This window comes from Chelonoidis abingdonii, chromosome 5 (genome assembly GCF_003597395.2).
Source record: "Chelonoidis abingdonii isolate Lonesome George chromosome 5, CheloAbing_2.0, whole genome shotgun sequence".
In the NCBI taxonomy this organism is placed as follows: domain Eukaryota; kingdom Metazoa; phylum Chordata; order Testudines; family Testudinidae; genus Chelonoidis; species Chelonoidis abingdonii.
Genome location: NC_133773.1, coordinates 111,609,620 through 111,629,601, shown reverse-complemented (window position 1 = coordinate 111,629,601; position 19,982 = coordinate 111,609,620).

The window sequence follows — 19,982 nt, the reverse complement described above, 5'->3', positions numbered from 1 at the left end:
GCAAGGGGGGAGAGCGAAAGGTTAATTTCCTCTCTATTTTTAAGGTCAGGAGTTTGGATCAGTGTAGTCTCTCACGGGTAGCCCAGGGTAGGGGAAAGTTTGGGGGAGAAAGGGGGGGGATGGTTTATTTACTCCTTGTTGTTAGACCCAAGGTTTGGTCTTGGGTTCCCCAGGAAGGTTTTGGGAACAGAAAGTGTGCCAGACACTATATTTTGGTTGGTGGCCGCTATCGCATCTAAGCTAGGAACTAAGCTTAGAAGTGTCCATGCGGTCCCACTTTTGGACGCTTAAAGTTCAAACTGGGGGAAAAATCTACCTTGACAGCCCGAGTGGACGATATTTTGCCAGAATATGTCAAAAGTGAGAGAGCAGACACGCTCTTCCCAACATTGTTTGCAATGATCACATCTACTATTCAATAGCAAGCATGTTCCAGATGCTATTGGAAAAATCGAGACAAGTATGTTGAATGAAGAAAGGCAACCGAGTAAACTGATTCAACACATCCGTCACACTCCTTTCTCACAAGTGTATAGAATCTTCACCACTCATACTAAGATTAGAGGCTTTGAAATGTACAAAAGCAGAAACAAGCTGATTTCTGCTCAGGGTATTTTGGCAACTTGACCAATATCCACCTCCAGTGTCAGCAGCTCATTGAAATGCAAGGAATATAAAGTACAGTTGGTATATGCATTTTTCGACTACAAAAAGGCATTTGACTCAGTGGAGATTAATGCTGTACTCTCATGCTTACATAAATCGAAATTGACCTGAGGTATATGACCTGCTGGGTACGAAATTAACCACAATTGTTCAGAGATAATTATTCAATGTTTCTTTCTTATTAATATACATATGATGTAGTCAGACCACCGGCAACACAATCTCACCAAAGCTGTTTGAACACTACTGGAGTCGCGTCATGAAATGACCTGGGAAGAAAGGGAATCAGAATTGATGGATAGGCATCTACTAGTCTTATTTTTATTTTTAAACCCCTCTTCTTTTTTATACTCCCGCTCCTGTTTTTTTTATTACCTGACCCCTGCCCCTACCCCTTTTACCACCTACCTTGGCCTCACACCGCGCCATTTTAACTGTGTTTTCTTTAGATACAAATTATTTCTGTTTTTTACTTCCTTTTTTTTTTTTTTTCACCCCTTACCTTTTTTTTTTTTTTTTTTTTTCTATTCTTTTACCTTTTTTTTTTTTTTTTAACCTGTCCGTAGAATCTATATAATCTGCCCCTGCCGCCCTTTTTTTCTTTTTTTCTTTTTTCTTTTTTTTTTTTTTTTCTTCTTTCTATATCTTAGTCATTACTTAGCATACCTTTTCCACTCTGATTTATCTTGTGGTGAGGGAACACATCGTAAGTTATGAATATTGGCTCTTGGTGACGAGCATTTTTGTTTGCTGGCTAGTTCTTTCTTTTATTTAAATGTGAATAGTATATCATAGGTGTCTATCTAATATATTTTTATATATAGACGTCCGCCGCTGGAGGCAGAGACAACCTCCTGGCGAATTCGCCTAAGCAATAATCTTATGCCTTCATATTTTCCACTATAATATATACATTTATCTTATATAAATTAGAATTCAACTCTACATTCTTTTCCTTTTTCTTCTTTATTTTTTTTTTTTTTTACCCCCCTCCCTTTTTTTTTTTCTTTTCTACCTTCCCCTTTTCTTATTTTTACCTTCTTTTATTTTCTTTATTACCTGCCCGGCCCCTTTACCCCCCCCTTTTCTTTACCCCTTACGGACGCTCCCGGATGCAACTAAAACCGCACGCGGACCGCAACAAGCAAACACTCACTTCGGGATATCGTTGTTTCTATCGGTGAGGCGATACACAGTACGTTAAGATGATAAGCTGGAGTGTTCGTGTCCTAAGGCGGTCTGGTCACTGAGCTATTGTTCTGCAGCGGCCGTTCCCCCTCAGACCTCCCTTTTTTGTTTCTTTTGATTTTTATCCCCTCCCTTTTATCACCCCCCTTTTTTTTTTGATGCACCCTTTTTTTATTTCTCTTTTTATTTTTAACCTACACATTTTGTTTTACGGAGTAATCTTATACCTTATATTTTGGTTTGTTTACCTCCTAAACTTTTTTTTTTTTTTTCTATATCCCTACTCCCCCGCGCCCCGCGCGCCCTTTATTTTTTGTTTATTTTTTTTTTTTACTGCCCCCCCCCCTCGCCCACACTTAACCCCTTTTTTATTTTAATTTTTCTTTTTTTTTTATTTTTTACTGCCCTTTGTTTTTTTTTTTTTTTACTCTCCTCCCCCGCTTTTTTTTTTTTTTTTTTTACTCTTCTACTTTACCCACCCCTATATTTCTTGTACTCCTCGTCAGGCAGCCCCTCCCTCCCCCCCCTTGTTTTTTCTTTTTTCTACTCCCCCCCCCCCCCCTCTTTCTTTTTTTTCCTATCCCTTTTTTTTTTTTTTTTTTTTTTTCTTTTTTTTCTCTTTTATTTTTTTCTTTTTTTTTTTATTACCTTTTTTTTATTTTTTTTCTTTTTCTATTTTAATACCCCCCTTTTACCCCCCTTTTTTTTTTTTTTTTTTTTTTACCCCTTTTCTATATTTTTACTCTTTTTTTTTCTTTTTGTGTATTACACCCCGCAAGCACCAACCCGTCCCCACTTCGTCTGTTTCCTTTTTTACCCCCCCCTTTTTTTTTTTACCCCCTCCCTTTTTCTTTTATTTATTGCGTGTTATATTTATTTTATATTTGTCTTACCCTTCCCCTTTTTATTGTAGCTTATCGACTTTCTTAGTTCCTATAATATTTAGGTTACTTTCTCTTACCCCCCTTTTTTTTACCTCCTTTCTTTTACCCCCCCCCTCTAGTTTTTTTGTTTTTTTTTTTGTTTTACCGCTGCTGCCCCCCCCCCCACCTTTTTTTTTTACCCCGCTCCATGTCCCCCTCTTCCCCACCCCCATACCCACCCAATATCATTATAATTCTCTTATATTTCTTTCTTTTTTTTATTCACCCCCCCCGGCTCACATGCCTCCCGCCTTTTTTTTTTTTTTTTCTTCCCCTTTTTTACATCCGTCGACTTGCACAACCCCTGCCTCACCCTTTTTTTTTTTTTTTTTTTCTTTTTTTTTTTTTTTTATTTTTTTTACCCCACCCCCTTTGCTAGACAAACTAATGTTTCTTATTTTTTACCTCTATATTTAAGCACCATTCTTTTTTTTTTCTCGTTTTCTTTTCTTTATATTTCTTTTCTCTTATCCTGTTTTCTTTGCTCCTTACGCCCCTATGCCTATTTTATCTTTTTTGTATATTTTTTTTTTATGTTTGTATGTTTTTAGGACCCACCCGCGCTGTCCTTTTTTTTTACTTTTTTTTTTTTTTTTTTTTTTATCTTTTTCTCTTTTTTATTTTCCTTACACTTTTACCCCCCCCCCTTTTTTCTTTTTTTCTTTTTTTTTTTTTTTTTTTTAATTTCTTGTCTAACTCTTTTTTTTTTTTTTTTGGACCTAAACCAGCCCCTTTACTCTTTTTTTTCTGTTATTAGAGATTTTTTTTTTTTTTTATACTTTTTTTTTTATTTTACTTATCCAATAATTTTTGTCTTTTCTGTTCTTACCATTTTTTTTTATTTTTTTTTTTTTTTCTTTTACCATTGTTTGTTTTGCTTATTATATAGCCCGCCCTTCCTTTAGCCCCACTCCAAGCAATCCCCACCCGCCCCCCCCCTACCTTTTTATTTAGTTTTTTTTTTTACTGCCATATTTTTTTTATAATTATTGCCTTTTCTTCTTTTCTTTTTTTTTTTGTTATTCAGTTTTATTTATTTTTTTTCTTTCTACCTGCATTTTACTCCCTTTTACTACCCCTTTTTTTTTTTTTCTTATTTCACTAGCCCCTTTTACCTACTTTCACCTTTTTTTTTTTTCTTTTTTAGAGCGACCTCTGATTAGCCCATACAAGCCACCCCCGGCATATTCCATATGACTCCACCCCTCTACCCCCCACTTTTTTTTTTTACCGTGCTTTTTTTTTAACCCTAGTCCCCTGCGCTCTCTACGCCCCCACTGCAGCCATCCCCCTTTTTACCCGCCTTACACCCTCAGTCCATAACCACCACAACGCACGAGCGGCCTCTCCCCCACTCCTTATTTTTTTTTTTTTTTATTTTTACCTTTTTTTTTTTTTTTATGCCGACCTTGTTTTTGTTTACCGGTACCCTATTTCTTACTTCAATCACCCCCCCCCCCCCTATCCAACCGCCGTCCCCTCCCAAAGCCCCACACCCCGGCTCCCCAATTCTTTTTTATGTTTTTTTTTTTTACCCCCCCCACTCCCCCCCCTTTTTTTTTTTTTTTGCCTCCTTTTCCTTTGTATTGTATAATTTATTTCACCCCAACCCCCCCCCCCACACCTTAATTTCTCTAGTGTTATTTTCTTTAGTTTGTTTGTCTTAATCCCACTCTACCTTTTTTTTTTTTTTTTTTTTTTTTCTTTTTTACTCCCCCCGGATTACCTTATCTATTATTTCTATTGTACCCACTTCAACCTCTTTATTTTTTTTTTTACCTCTAGGGTTATCTTTTATGTGACCTGCCTCCACTCAAGTCTAATCTCCTAAAACAACAAGCTACTCCACCATTTCCTTTGATTTTTGTTTACTTTTTATCTGATTTCCTCTACCACTTACTTCTTTTTCTTTTTTTTGTATTCGCTTTATCTAGACACCACCCCTTCTGTCCTGATAGTTCATCCTTTTCTTTTATTTGGATCTACTTCTTTTTTTTATATTTTGCTTAGTGATTTTTGTTTCTACTGTATTTTTATATTTTATTTTGTTCTCTTTGCTTTTGTTCTTTTATTTTTGTTCCTCTTATTTCTAATATTCTATTAATTTTTTATTCCTCTTCATATACCTCCTTAGGTGTCTTTTTGCTATTTGTGTTTCTAATGCCAAATTTTCTTTCTCTTTATCAGTTGTGCGTTTTCTTGTTCAGTTTCTTTTTTATTTCCCAAGGTTCATACTGTATATTTGACCTACAGATCATAAGTGATTCTTATTTTGCAGTTTATTTAAATTTAAGTTTTTAAATTTGGTTATTTGTTATAAACTTTAGGAGGGGCTCTAACTCTCCTTCCCTCTCGCAGCCTCAAAAACCCACTATTGCGTTTTTTTTTGTTTTATTCTTATAAGGCCTTAATGATCTTTTTCAGCTGATTTGTTTTTTATTTATAATTTACAGCTTTACTTCTTGGTTTTATTTAAGTCTTTTTTTTACCTACATACCCTTTTCTTATATCTCTTATACATGTGGCTCAAATGTCTTTCATATAAGGATCTCGGGGTTATTTGTAGGGGCCCCCCTTGACTTAGTTCATCCTCCCTTCTTTTTTCTTACTCTCCTCTCTCGTGTCTGTCGTGGCGATGATGAGTATTGGTATATGTACTCTACTGTGTCTATATCAGTGCCCCTTCATATTCCTGTGATACCCCTTTCCTGACTTTAATTTTCCGACTACCGTCACCCGTGCTCACTTGCCTCTCCCCGCTCTCTCTACTCCCACTCCCCCCACTATATATAGACCACCCGCTCCTCCTGGAGTTATCAACGACTTATATATATAGGTCCTCCATCCTTGACCACACTACTGACCCGACCCAAAACGCCACCCCGAATGGTTATGAGGCTGAGCCCCCCGACCTGCCCCCCACGAGAACACAATCGAAAGCCCCACCACTCCCCTCCCTACATATCTCTAGTCATATAATGTGCCCTCTATGCACCATGTTGTTACCTAGTAGTCAGTTAAATTGGGCCTAGGTTGGTTCTCTACTGGGCTCTTCCTTGACATTGATGGATACTTTGCAAATCAGGTTCTTAAAAAGAAAGCTTTAATTAAAGAAGAAAAAGTAAAATTATCTCTGCAAATTAGGATGGAAAATGTTTACAGGTATTCAGCTCATATAGACTAGAGGGACTTCCCCGCCCTTGGCCTGAAATTCAAGTACAGCAAACGAGGTAAAAATCTTCCAGCAAAAATACACATTCACAAGTTAAGAAACAAACACTAGATTAATCTGCTTTTCTAGCTAGTACTTACTATTGTGTACATGAGAGACTGTTCAGAAATTGGAGAAACTTGGGTGCACATCTGGTCCCTCTTAGCCCACAGAGCAAACAAAGAACAAAAACAAACAGCACAAGACTCCCTCCACAAGATCTGAAATTATCTAGTCCCCCATTGGTCCTCTGGTCAGGTTCAGACACCTAAACTGGGATGTGGTACAGCCCTGTAGCAAAGAGCAAACTGCTGCAACACTACGGTCCCAGTCACTGGAGTATCATGCACGAATTTACGATCATGGCCCCCAAATTCCATATAACTTTCACCAGGCCATTGGTTTGATGGTGGTAAGGGTGGCAACCAAGAGATTCACCCCATGAGTTTGCCACAGGTCTTTCTGGTGCCTCCAGGAAATTAGATCCTGAATCTGTAAGGATATCGGAGGGCCAACTTACCCTGGAAAAATGTCTGTAGGGCCTGGCACACTGCTTTAGCCCTGGCTGTTGCCTAGAGCTACTGCTTCCGGCCATCGGTAGCAAAATCCACGAAAGTCAGTACGTATTGCTTTCCTCTGGGCGTCTTTCTTGGAAAGGACCCAGAATATCCACAGCTACTTGCTGAAATGGGACCTCAATTATGGGGAGTGGCTGGAGAGGGGCCTTGACTGGTCTTGGGGCTTTCCCACTCTTTGGCACACCTCACAAGACTGGATATACTTGGGCACGTCCTTGCCCATCCCTCCCAGTGAAAGGACTTCCTCAATCTGTTTTTGGTTTTGTTCACCCCAGCATGGCCACTGGGATGATCATGGGCTAAGCTTAAGAGCTCCGCCCGCTTGGTACTTAGTTGGAACCAGCAACCGTTTGTGCGGCTGCCATTTTCCGGTGTCACCAGAAAAGATATCCTTGTTATAAAGTCCTTGGTCTATAATAAACTGGGATCGGTTTGAAGAGCTGAGAGCGGTGGGGTGCTTCGTGGTGCCACCCAAGCTTTCTGAAGGCTGTCATCTGCTTCTGCTCATCTGGAACTGTTCCCTTGAGGCTGGGGACACCAGTCTTCCTGCGTGGACTGTGGGGTGGTCCCTTGGAGAGGTGTAGGTGATTGTTCCGAGTTCGAGTGGTCTCCGCTGTGCCCTGGTGATGTTCTCGCTGCGCATCTTTATGTTGTCCTGGCAGTCCTCGCTCGGTGCTGTGCTCTAGGCTTGGACGTCGGGTAGCCTCTGTCGGTTATTGGCTGTTAGGCTCGTTCTCATTGTTTGCGCCCTGCTTCACGGACCTTCGATGAGGGCCTTCGGCTATACGGTGTCGGCGCTTGTGGGCTGTGGGAGATATGCCTCTCGCAAGTAGTGTCGCTTGCTACTAGCACTGGCTTTTGCCAGACGTGGGTTGCGTTAATTCCATGTCTCCGGCCTGGAGACTGGAGGTGCTGTGGCCGGTTGCGCTAACTGTGGAGTTCCGTATGGTTGGTGACATCAAGGAATCTTCTCACCTTAACTCCAAGGTTCAGTCTTGGGTTAGTGTTAAACAGATGTGCATATCCATTTCGTTGTAGTGGTGCTTCGCAATTCTAAGATGATTGTGAAGGCGAATCTAGAGAGATGACATATTAGACAATAATACTGTGTTGTAATAGCCAGTTTGCTATTATTTAACTCCATACTTCTCCACTTTCTCTGATAGACCCAACAATGGACCATGGATCCGTCGAAGTGCCAATCCCCCTCCAAGGTAAGTAAACGAAAATAGAGTGGCATTATGTGTGTATACTTTTAAGTAAGACAATACGCGGATAATTCTGCACATCTCATGGACAGATCTATATGTTTTACCATTTTAGTTCCCAGTGAGTTATCGAGTCTCTCTCGCCCTCGCTACGAGCAAAATCTACAGAGTGTTCCTCGACATATGAAAGCAGATATGGAAATATGTCACATTTCGGCGAGCCTGTTGACTCTTCAAGATGTGTAATGACTTCCACCGGTAGGCCGGAATGGTGCCATTCTGAATGATACCTGCGGTGTCTCTATAAGCTAAGTGCGCACGCCACTGTTACAATTTCGACACGTATTGGGGAAAAAGGTGTATGACAATGCAATCATGACCACTAGCTCTCGCAAAATATAATCCTACATGTCGGCAAGTGTCTCCTCATATAAAGGGTTTTGGCTGCAGGTTGAAGATCCCAAGGGACATTGGGCCAACCTAAAATATACTCTGAGATCTGAGACCTAAGTCTATAAGAATCTTGAAGTCCAACCAAATTGAACTTTTGTCCTGATTCTCCTGGCATTACACAGATGTACATGCGGAGTCACTCCAACGGAGGCCACGGAATTACATTGGTGTCAAATCCGGAAACTGACGCTCTTTTTCTGTCTCTCTTTTTGGTTTTTTAGCGTAACTGTTTATTACCCTGAGAATGGCTTAACATAAGAAATGGAAGGAAAGATTACCGTCGTGTCATACATCTTAGATGTCTGAAAGCCATCAATGTATTATATTGCGTTTACTGAAAATTTTATATGCAGTTTAAATGTAATACCCAATAAACGTAAAACATCCTTAGAAAAATGTTTCTTTTGACAATTGGCATTATCTAGTCTTTCTTATTTTTCTTTTTTCTAGAATATTTAGTAGTATCTCCTGAGGTTTCATATAAAATATATTTAAAATTCTACTAACTCTTCTACTACAGTTTCATTCAGAATTATATCTTATCTGTTGAATTCTATGTGATTGTGCAGATTAATTGACCTGAGATGGTTACTGTTATAGTAGGGGTCACCAAATGAAATTAATAGGCAGCAAGTTTAAAACAAAAGGAAGTATTTCTTCACACAATGCACAGTCAACCTGTAGAACTCTTCGCCAGAAGATGTTGTGAAGGCCAACACTATAACAGGGTTCAAAAAAGAACTAGATAAATTCATGGTGAATAGGTCCATCAATGGTTATTAGACAGGATGGGCAAGGATGGTATTTCTAGCCTCTGTTTGCCAGAAGCTGGGAATGTGCGACAGAGAACGGATCACTTGATGATTACATCTTCTGTTCATTTCCTCTGGGACACCTGGCATTGGCCATTGTTGGAAGACAGGATACTGGGTTAGATGGACCATTGGTCTCATCCAGTATGGTTGCCATTCGTATGTTCCTATGTTACCATAGCTGTGAATTTCCATTCTTTCCTATTTTTAAATTTGTAACCCTAACTGTAAACATAACTGGATTTTACTATTTGTGTTTTTCAAACTATGAATAAAATGAGTTTCAATTTGTTGATGCTGTCTCAATCTTAATTCCAGGTTGTGTTGTGGATTTTTTTATCTAGAAATTTAATTCTAATGTTGTAAACACTCTGACTTTACATTAGGGTTTTCATTTATTCATTGCACTGCATTGCACTCTTGCACACAAAAAGCGTAAGTGTCTGACACTCTAGTGCATCAGACACAAAATGAGATTATACTTCTAGATGTAAAACAAGTACTTAAAATTATTTGATTTATCATTGAATTATGTTTATGATACAGGTTCTAGATCAATGGCAGATTGCAGTTTGCTTTCTGATGCTTTATCAGTGAACACAGAAAGTAAAGAAGGAACAATGGCTCAGATCTCATCTGACTGTCCACAGTTCTTGCTGCAGTAGAGCATATCATTTAGAAAAACATCAAATCTCGATTTAAAAATTGTCAGGGATGGAGAATCCACCACAATCTTTGATAAATTGTTCCAATGAGTAATTACCCTTACTGCTAAAAATCGATACCTTACTTCTGGTCTGAATGTGTCTATATTCAACCTCCAGGCATTGGTTCTTGTTATATCTGTTTGTTAGATTAAAGAGCCCATTAGAAAATACTTGTTCCCTGTATAGGATCTATTGGCCAGTTACAAATTATGTTATTTTGAAGTTACAAGTGGAACTAAAGTAGCTAAAAATGGATTTGTATGCGTGTGCAGCTACTTACTAACAGTGAAGTGACTATGCTAATGAGATGCAGTAGTTGAGTGGGACCTACTATGCTACTGACTGTTAAGCCTCTGAGTGTGCCTAATGTAAATGAATTGTTTTCAGAAGGCTGAGCATTCTCAGTCTAAGCTGATTGCAGAGCACTTTTATTATCTGCATGAGCAATGATTAGGCCTCTTGTGCGCTTACTAAACATTACCCTTGTGATATTTTCCTGGTAATTTCCCTTATACAACTGATGTCACTATCCATCCCATACTATTACTTATTAGCCTGGCTGTACATTCCGGTGGTTTAGTGTTTGTGAATGACTATGGAAAGCTTGCTTGCAGGCCATATATCTCCTGCTTTACAACCCTCATGGTTACATATTCAAATTGATCTGTAAGATTTGGTAAATATCATCATCCCTACCAGTAGCACAAGCTATATGTAGCTCTTCAGGAACTCATACTGTGATGTATTCAGAGTTAGAGGAGCTCTGTTGTCCTACAGCTACATTGTTATCTAGTGCCTGACAAATACAAAAAGCAAAGAGAGAACCTAACTGTTTGTGGTGCTCTCTGACTCATGCTAACAAAGTGGCTCTTCAGGGTGGGGAATGGTTGAGTTCTATAAATCTATCCTGACTCTCTTTAAGGAATCTTTAGCTGCAGAATTATTCCTCTCTAAATCAGAGACTGGACTCTTTCCCAATTCAAAGATTACACTTACAAATCTGTCCTCTCTTTTTTTGTCCTTTGGTTCCTTCCTCATTATGGGAGTCATGTTACCTATATCTCTGGTTGGCAGTGAGGAATTAAAGTGGTCTCATCCTTTTAATTTGTCTCATCACATTTAAAATTCTAAATGTGATGACTTACAGTCCTGGAACTTTCTCTGTTTTCAGTTGCTTCAATTATCAAAATGCTGAACAAGACTCATGATTTCCTAAAATGTATGTATTTTTGTAAAACAAGACACAAAAGAATCAGAATCAAAACTTTAATTTCATTAAGCAATGACATTATGTACTTGTTCTTATACCAAGTTCTAAACTAGTTTCTTTACTTCTTATTGAAACATGTTGTTGTATAGAGGATTTCAACCAAAGCAAAAACAGGGAATATTTATTTCCAACTCTACTCAACTCCTCTGATCAACCTGCATTTGTATTTTCATATGAATGTTTTCTTTTACATTTGTTAATTCATCAAGTGCTTTACCTCTCCTAACATGCATGATGAATGGCAGCTGGTGGCTGTGCAGTGCATTTTGGAACAACTGCAACTGACAGACTGTAGCTTGAAAATGTTGCTGTTCTGTCCACATTTGAAAGATACTGGAGGACAGTGTGTAAGATAATTTTGCTACAATTATTTTTTTTGAAAAATCAAACTAAATATATTGAGTACAAGTAGAAAATAAAATATTTAGGGCCAGTTTGTCAGCTGATATAAATTGATGTAACTCCGTTAGTCAGTAATGTGGCTACTTTGATTATACCAGCTGTGGATCTGTCCCCTACAGTACATGAATGTGCCTAGGAGACATGGAAAGATTTAAAGAAAAAATACTGGGATTTTAAAATATTTACTGTTTATCTGTCTTGCCTATTTAGAATGTAAGCGCTTTGGGGCAGGGACCATCTGGTATTGTATTTGTACAATGCCTAGACCAGTGCAGCCCTAATCAAAGACTGGATCCTCAAGGTGCTACTGTAATAAACTAATAAATAATAATTTGGTGTTAGCTTTGTACAATTTGACTCTCCACTAAGGGGCAGATTCCAATCCCCTCATTCCACAAGCAGTGCTATTCAACTCATTTGAGTAAGGAGGTATTCAGTGTTAAGAAGGGCAGTAACACTACACCGCTACCCCGATATAACGTGACCTGATATAACACGAATTTGGATATAACAGTAAATCTGAGCTCCGGGTTGGGGGACTGTGTTCTCTGGAAGATCAAAGCAAGTTCGATATAATGCGGTTTCACCTATAACCCAGTAAGATTTTTTGGCTTCTGAGAAGCATTATATCAGGATAGAGGTGTATATCTGTCTGTACAAAGGGAGGGAGGGAGAGAAGAAATAAAGACAAACAGCGTACCACCTACTAGAAAAGAAGAAAAACAGTGTACCATCATACCAGCTACTCTCACAGACAACAGATTCAAAACACAGAGATGGTTCCCTTGGGCACAAATTTAGTTACACAAAAAATACCCAAATACCCAATTTTGATAATTCCCTTAATGGTACCAAGACAAGTTACAAAGAAAATAAACATAAACCTATTTATGCCTTTCTAAAACTCACTACTCTGATAAGAGGCTAGTTCCTTGATCTTTTTCACTCTGGCTGAAACTGAGACTCTAAAACAAGGAAATTCCCTCCTTCCTTTTGAAACATCTTGTCCCCATTGGTTCCTCTGGTTCAGGTGTCATGCAAGGCTGGTGACTTCTTAACCCTTTACAGGTGAAAGAGGCCATTAACCTTAACTATCTGTTTATGACAGCTCAAACCGGTGGGTTTAGGCAGGGCAATGCCTCAAGCCACTGAGCTTCCCTCCCCCATACGTGACTTGTCATTTTTCCCATTATTATCACTACCCTTGATTTTGTGTTCATCTGCAAACCTTATCCAGTATTATTTTATGTTTCTTTCCAAATCATTAATAAAAATGTTAAAATCAGCCGGCCAAAGAACTGATCCCTGAGGGACCCTACAAGAAAACATAAACCATTTCAATGATGATTCCACATTTAAATTACAATTTTAAGACCTAGCAGTAAACTGAACTTTCATCCTATAACATGTGTCATGTTAATTTTATGTCTTTCTGTTTTTAATCAAAATGCATGGTGAGTGCTAGGTCAAAGGCTTTACAGACAGTCTAAAAATATTTTACATCAACACTATTATCTTTATCAACCAAACTTGTAATCTCATAAAAAAATCAAGTGAGTTTGACAGAATCTATTTTCCATAAACCTATGTTGAATTGCATTAATTATATTATCCTCCTTTAATTCTTTATTAATTGAATCCCATATCAGCTGCTTCATTATCTTGCCTGGGATCAATGTCAGACTGACAGGCCTATAATTATCTAGTTCATCCTGTTTACCATTTTAAAATTTGCATAATATTAGCTTTCTTCCAGTTTTCTGGAACTTCCCTGGTTAATGTAAATCAACATTAATGGTCCATTGAGCTCCTCTGCCAGCTCTTTTAAAACTCTCAGATGAAAGTTATCATGACCTGCTGATTTAAAAATGTATATCTTCAGTAGCTGCTTTTAACAGCCTCCTGGGCTACTAGAGGAATGGAACAAGTGTCATTTTAATAAGGCTACATCTTTTTTTCCCAAATACAAAACAGATATATTTATTGACAAGTCTGTATTTTCTGCATTATTTCTACCATTTCCATCTACTAAAAAATGGTTACTAACCTTCTGAAACTGTTGTGCTTCGAGATGTATTGTGTATGTTTATTTCACTCTAGGTGTGTGCGTGCCCCAAGAACAGTCACCAGAAAATTTTCCCTTAGTGCTACCCATTGGGGCAGCCCAAGTGTCTTTTGGTGCTGTGTGCTTATAGCACCAGTATAAAGCGCCCCAACAGGTATCACTGAGGGAAAATTTCCAGTGACTGTGCTTGGGGCATGCACAGATCTTGAGTGGAATGCAAATATGCTATCACTTGAGCAAGAATGGACTGATATTGTTAGATTATTGTTCCTAATATTCTTTAAAAACTACTTCTTATTGTCCTTAATTCTGCTGGCTATAGATTACTCCTTGGGTCCCTTTGCTTCCCCTATCAATTTTCTACATTTCCTAGCTTCTGATTTATATTCATTACTATCAAGTTCCCCTTTCTTCCATTTGTGTTATACCTTTTTTTCATTTTTATTGTTGTCTTCATTTTCCCTCTAACTCAGGTCAGTTTCTTAATCAATATGGCCTTCTTCCTTGATTGTGGCCTTTTCATCATCTAGTAAAGTGTTCTTAAATGATTTCCCTTTTATCATTTGCATTTTTCTGATTACATTCTTCCTCCCAGCTTTCTTAGTTGTGGTCCTCTGGCTCCTGAGCTGGATAAAATGTGACCTGCCCAGACAAAAGCATACATCAAATGTCTGTAATGGTAATACTGCTCCAAATACCCACCATCTCTGCCCCTAAGAGAAGCCATCTTGGGACTGTTCCCGAGAGGCTTTGGAGGCTTTGGAAGGCTTTGGAAGGTCAAAATCTTCTAAGATCTTAAAAACTGTGACACATTTAGTTCTGGGATGCTGACATTTCATCTTACAGAGAAAATTGCTTTTTAAAAGAACTCCTATTTTTACTACACCAGCTCTCAGATTTTTAGCAAGAATTTCACTTGCCTGTGCTCCATTTTGCCAAAATAGGTCACCTGGGAAATTCTGACAGCATAGATTCCTGAAGCACTTAGAGGTGAACGGTGGGGTAGCTTCCAGCAGTCATCAAAATAATTAGGAGGAGGTGGTGGCCAGGAATATTGCTTTCTGTCCACCTGTATGGAAAAAAAACCTCTTTAAAAGGTTGAGGACGTAGAACAGGAAGCTTGAAGAACAGCTTGAATTTGGAAGCTTGGAACAGAAACAGACTCAAGTGACTGTGGAGTTGCAATAACAACTTCATAGCTAAGATTGTAGCAAGAGTTCTGTTGCAAAACCTTTTTTTTTAACCATTCCTTTCAAGTGTAATTTGAAGTTCAGAGCCAATTTGGTTAGTGTCTTTCCTTACCATTTGAGCTAGGATTTAAGCTGTTGCTGCTGCTCCACCACCATTCTGGGACTTCAATAGCAGCTCACCTGAGAGAGCTCATATCTTGTGAGGTGTCTTTGGGTATGTCTACTCTGCAACTGAAAACCCGCAACTGGCCTGCGTCACCTGACTCAGCCTCCTGGGGCTAAGGGTCTGTTTAATTGTGGTGTAGACATTTGGGCTCCAAATAAATCAATTTCCAAGCAGATTTAATTTAATTGGGCTAATTCTTGAATGCTCTGTGGGTTCACAGGCATGTTAGCGGAGACATGCTCCTAACAGGGGAGGAAGACCAGTGATTGTCCCCTAGTGAGTCTTCCCTCCCTAAACACATATAGGTGGTTGGGATTAGGGGCACAAAGGGCTTATGAGCCTTCCCCAAATAGTATTGCTCCGAGAGAGAAACTGGAAGCCTCACAACAAGGGTAGCTATGTTTTTAATATTTTTTGATTCTCTTCCCCTTCTCAGTGTTGATGAGCTTTTCCTTAAATATAGTGGAGCTCAAGTCCAAGTGAGGTGCTAACATATTGAACCAAAAGCGTTAATCTTCTATTGGAGGATCCATAGGAGCCCTGCTGCTGAGGGATGTACTAGATCAGCTCAGTCCTAGCTATCCTTGCTGTAGCCCTTCCTCCAACCAGTGCTGTCTGCTTATGGTGCTCTGCTAGCTGCTCAAGCCCTCTCCCCTCCACGAATCTCATTTGTGTAACAAATGACTAGAGTACCTTTTTAAATGTACATATTGTACTGGCCTCATAGAAAAATAATTTCTTTACTGGAGTTTCCTGATGGCCTATGCTTTAGGTAATAGTGAGCAATACTATGAAAGAAAGATACATTATGATGCATATACATATAAGTAGGCTTCTGAAGAATATACAGCCTAATAATAAAACTTACAGCCCAGACAACCCTGGTAATGGACTGTAGTTCTGCTTGGTTGCATTTTCTCTCTTTGTTGTAACACATATATACAAAGATTTGGAATTCTTTCCCTGTGTGTATGTCTAGAAAGTACAGCACAAGCTGTGCTGTATGTGATGATTTGAGTTTGGGACTGGTTCAGATAAGCATGCAGAATCAGTATGATAATTCAAAGTCAAGTCAAATATTTGTGTGTACAATTGTCAGTAAATTTTGCCAGAATAGATTATCTGGTCAGCAGCAGAAGTGAAAACACACTTATCCAAACATCTGAAGAGAAGGTTGGTTTGAGTTTGGTACAAAGTTTGGCACAGTTTTAGGACATAGGGAATTACAGGTGAGCCTCATCTTCTGCACATTTAGCATGCATGAATTCAACTTTGCACGGTTGGAAAAAAAATAAAAAAAGAGAAAAATAACAATTTAAATACTGTACCTGTAGTGCGAGCGATTCCACCCGCCATTACACTCAATGTAATTTTGACTATACGTGATTTTTGCTTTACGTGCTGCCAGCGGAACATAACCCCAGCAAAAGATGAGACTCGCCTGTATGTTTTATCTAAACCAGTTTCCCTAGTTACAATCGCCAGATGCTGCCATCCCTGGAAGTATCGACCCTTGCTAAAACATGTTCCTATTACAGTAGGACCTGCTATAGGACTGCCTAACTGGGCACATCATATATGTTCCCAATCTAGAGGCTACTGCCAGTGCATACTGGAATCTAGAACTTCCTCAGCTATACAAAAATATTCTTAAAGATATGCCTGCAGAAATTAATACACTGAGTGAAGAATGCCAAAGTGCATGGCATATTTTTAGCTCTTTGGGGTGGAGAATGTCTCTATGTCTTTGTATAGTACCTAGCAAAATGGGACATGCAGTAAATATGGGCAGCGCTATCCGCCATAGCAAAGATTAAGGTTAACATTTTATCATTCACGTTCAATAATGCATTTCAGATAAAACTGTTATGTATGAGCCACTTGTCCTATGGCACACACTCCCGAGGCTATCACGTAATTGGTATAGTTCATCAGGTTCATTGCTTATGTCAAATGAATTGGCACAATTCCCCCACTCCTTCCTGTCAAATACAAAATGTGTCCAAGAAATATATGACTGAGAATAATTATATTAATGGCAAAATATGCATTAAAATTATTTCTGAAACCTTGGTAGTTTTGAAGGAAGTACAGCATCAGCAAAACTCTACTCCTGTATAAGATTTTAATGATGAAAGCATTCTTCAATAACTTTTGTCCATGATAAATATATTTAATTTTTATGACCTGTACTTTGACTTTCCTTGATTGAATTCAAGGACTCTGGAGTTGAGGGATCCCTCATGATCCTGAAGAAGGATCTCCACATGCCAACATTAAATTCTCTTTCTCTCTCACTCTCTCTCACACACACCACACACACACTTATGCTAAAGGCAAATTTTGCTCCAAAAAGTTGCTCCTGGGAAGAGGAATGTATGGAAAGTGGTTATATTAACTAGTGGTGCTTCTATCGGTGTCAGCACAGCTAGAATGGGGAGAGAGAATCAGAAGGGATGTCAGGTCTTTGCTGACCCAAATTTAAGTGTCAATAGTGATGGAAAATGGCAGTCAAAGGGAGCTGCTTATGAGCCTGGGGAGAAGAGATGGGAGCTGAAATCAAAGGGAAGAGGGCCTAGGAGATATAAGGCTCTCAGATATTACATATTAGGATCTGAGGCACAGGTTACAGTCAGTGGAACTGGGGAGCAGGAGGGAGGGCTAGTGTCCCATCCACAGACATATTGTGGGAGTGATCTATGTTTCAGCCCCTGTGCATTGTTCTTAAGCAAGTTGTTCAGCTCACTCACACCAGGTTGGGCTCTGCAGGTGCTGGGGGTGATGCTGGAGGTGAGAGTGGGACCTGGAGGGGCAGGAGCAGGCACTGCAGCACAAAGGATTGTGCCAGGGAGCAGCTAGGAGAAGAGGTGATCAGGCCAGGTCTGGACGAGCTAACCCCAGCAAGAGAGATACGAACCACCAGGACCCACATTCCCTGCCTGGATCCTGCTACCCGCCCTGCTGAGTCTTAGTAGCTTCCTCTCATTCCGCATTCACACCACCCATGCTGTTCCCCTTCCTACCCCTCACATCCCAATTATACCCTACTCCCCAGGCCTTGCTCCCCATACAAAGCATCCCGACTTTCCCCTGCTTCCCATGCTTTGTACAATGCTTAGTACATTTAGGTTTGAGTGTACATCTCTGCACCCCACTCAAAGCCAGCTTCCACCACCCCAGCACAGATGGAGTATGGCCTTGTTCCAAAGGCCATTGATGCCAGTGGAAAGGCTTCATTACCTTCAGTGGGCCTCAGATGAGGCCCCAAATGTCTTTCTTAAGGATAAAAATGGGCAATCTTTGGCAGTCCCACAAATTGAAACTAGATCTCCTTGTCTTAAACTACAAGACCTCCTTCTACTCTGGATGATGTAAACCCATTGCCACCAGAAATATAATTGACTTTCTGCCCCAGGACATATAATTGACAACTTTATAAAAAAATCTCACTTAATCAAAGCCTATATGTCACTTGAGTCCTCGTTAATAAAGGTCAAAACCTTTTCAAGTCCCCTCCATCACTGTTACACGCCCTCATGGTGAATGAATTATTGAATGGATGTAGCTTGCTACACATTTCATGCTGTACAAGTGATATTTGACTTTTTAAATCTGAGGAATATTTTTGAACTAAGAGGTGGACTCTACATCGGCAATTGGAGAAGTACAAAGGAACTCTGCAAGCTGCATAGACCTAAAAATAAGAAAAGCCCCAAAAAGAGACATGTGACCTGAAAATTTGACTCCAACTCCCTTATTAAAGTGTTTGCATGTAATTACTGAATTGGGTAATTCACGAGAAGTCATGTCACTGTATAAACATTTTTAAAACTCACCAGCCAAAGTGGGTAGCTGGTACTTAATATTTCTCCACATCCTAGATTTTAGGCCACTGCATCCCCTCTCTTAATTTGCTTGAGCATGAGTTAAGTATGATTTGTTTTGTATGAGGTCTAAATTACAGCCTCCTCTTACTGGTGGCCTAATGTAAAGCATTGTGCTAGTTTATAAGTTGCTATGTGCAATGACTCAATTCACGACTGTTCTGCCTGGGCTCCCTAGTCACTTTTCTGCCTATTTTCCTTATTTATTTGTATCTGTTACCATTAGAAGTAGCTGTTACTATTTTGCATATGCATTTTACCATAAACCAGAAGTTTAGCTGCACATTAGCAGAGGAAATGATAGAGATAGGCTATATATTAGAGGGCTGTACACCTTCTTGCTTCCTTATTGCGCATACCAAGGGCTGTGCGTGTAATGCACAAATATGCACTGCAGCATTTCATGGTATAAATAAGGAAAGAAACAGTGGGGAGGTTACATAGTTACTCGTTCATTGTTTGTGTGCTGTCAAGCTGTCTGGAATGATTCATGAGCATGAGTGCCAACCTCAAGGCAAAGAAGCAGGCCACAATCTCCAAATTGGTTGTGAGAGCTATACTTAGATTTCACCAATTAAGTATCAAACGTGAACTCCCCAAGCACTAGAATAGCCTTATCATGGAGTCACAGAGAGTCCATTGGGCACTCTGGTCTATTTTGGCTCTGAGGCAAGCCTGCCAGTGTAATAGATAGTCCCTTACACCAAAAATCACAATAATATTCAGGTTACTTCCAGTCCCAAAGGACAAGTCACTTACCTCAGGTCAATTGTACCTTATCTCTTACTAAAGACAATGCTTGTAGCCAATCCTATAATAAACTAACTAAAGATTTATTAACTAAGGAAAAGAAACAAGAGTTATTGACAAGGTTAAAGCAGGTAAACATACATACACAAATGAGTTACAGTCTTAGGTTTCAAAAAGTAGTAAAATCTGCTGTAATGTGCAAGTTGTATATGACCTTTAGGGCTAACCCATACTGCAGCTTAGGTATCCCTTGCTTATGCTTCGAAATATTGCCCTCTCCAAATTCCAAGCAGCATAGTGATACAGTTGCTTCTGGGCAGGGATTTTTAATTCCCTTGCCCCAGAGTTCAGACTCTGAGGCAATGAGGGCGTGGGGAGAGCAAACAAAGTCTTTTGTCCACTGACATTCCCCAATGGTTTGTCTGGTGTATATAGGCATTCATTTATTGGGCACGAGATGACACCTCTTGTGATAAACTATCATCTCACATTTGGTAATGCATCTCTCC